This window comes from Gadus morhua, chromosome 4, assembly GCF_902167405.1.
Source record: "Gadus morhua chromosome 4, gadMor3.0, whole genome shotgun sequence".
Taxonomy (NCBI): domain Eukaryota; kingdom Metazoa; phylum Chordata; class Actinopteri; order Gadiformes; family Gadidae; genus Gadus; species Gadus morhua.
The window spans coordinates 36,434,216-36,434,618 of NC_044051.1; positions in this window are offsets into that span (position 1 = coordinate 36,434,216).

Here is a 403-nt window from a genome sequence, read left to right on the forward strand (position 1 = left end):
CTCTCTCTCTCTCTCTCTCTCTCTCTCTCTCTCTCTCTCTCTCTCTCTCTCTCTCTCCCTAGTAACACCCCTTATCCAACACTAGCTCACACGCACACACACACACACACACACACACGGGACAAACACTTCTTGAACAGAACTTAACTAGCCAAAGATGAACAACTGAAAAACTCTGTTTGGACCGTGAATAAAGACTGAAATCCAGCACTATTCAGGGTCCTTTTGTATTCAACTAACGATGAACACAAAATGTATCGTGATGTATCGTTAATGGATTGTCTAACAATATTTAGATTGTCGCGGAATCGCTGCATGGCGATGTTACCGCGATTGCGGGCCATGTATCGTATCCTGAGGTACCCTGTGACTACCACCCCTAGTGCCATAGAGAGAGAGAAAG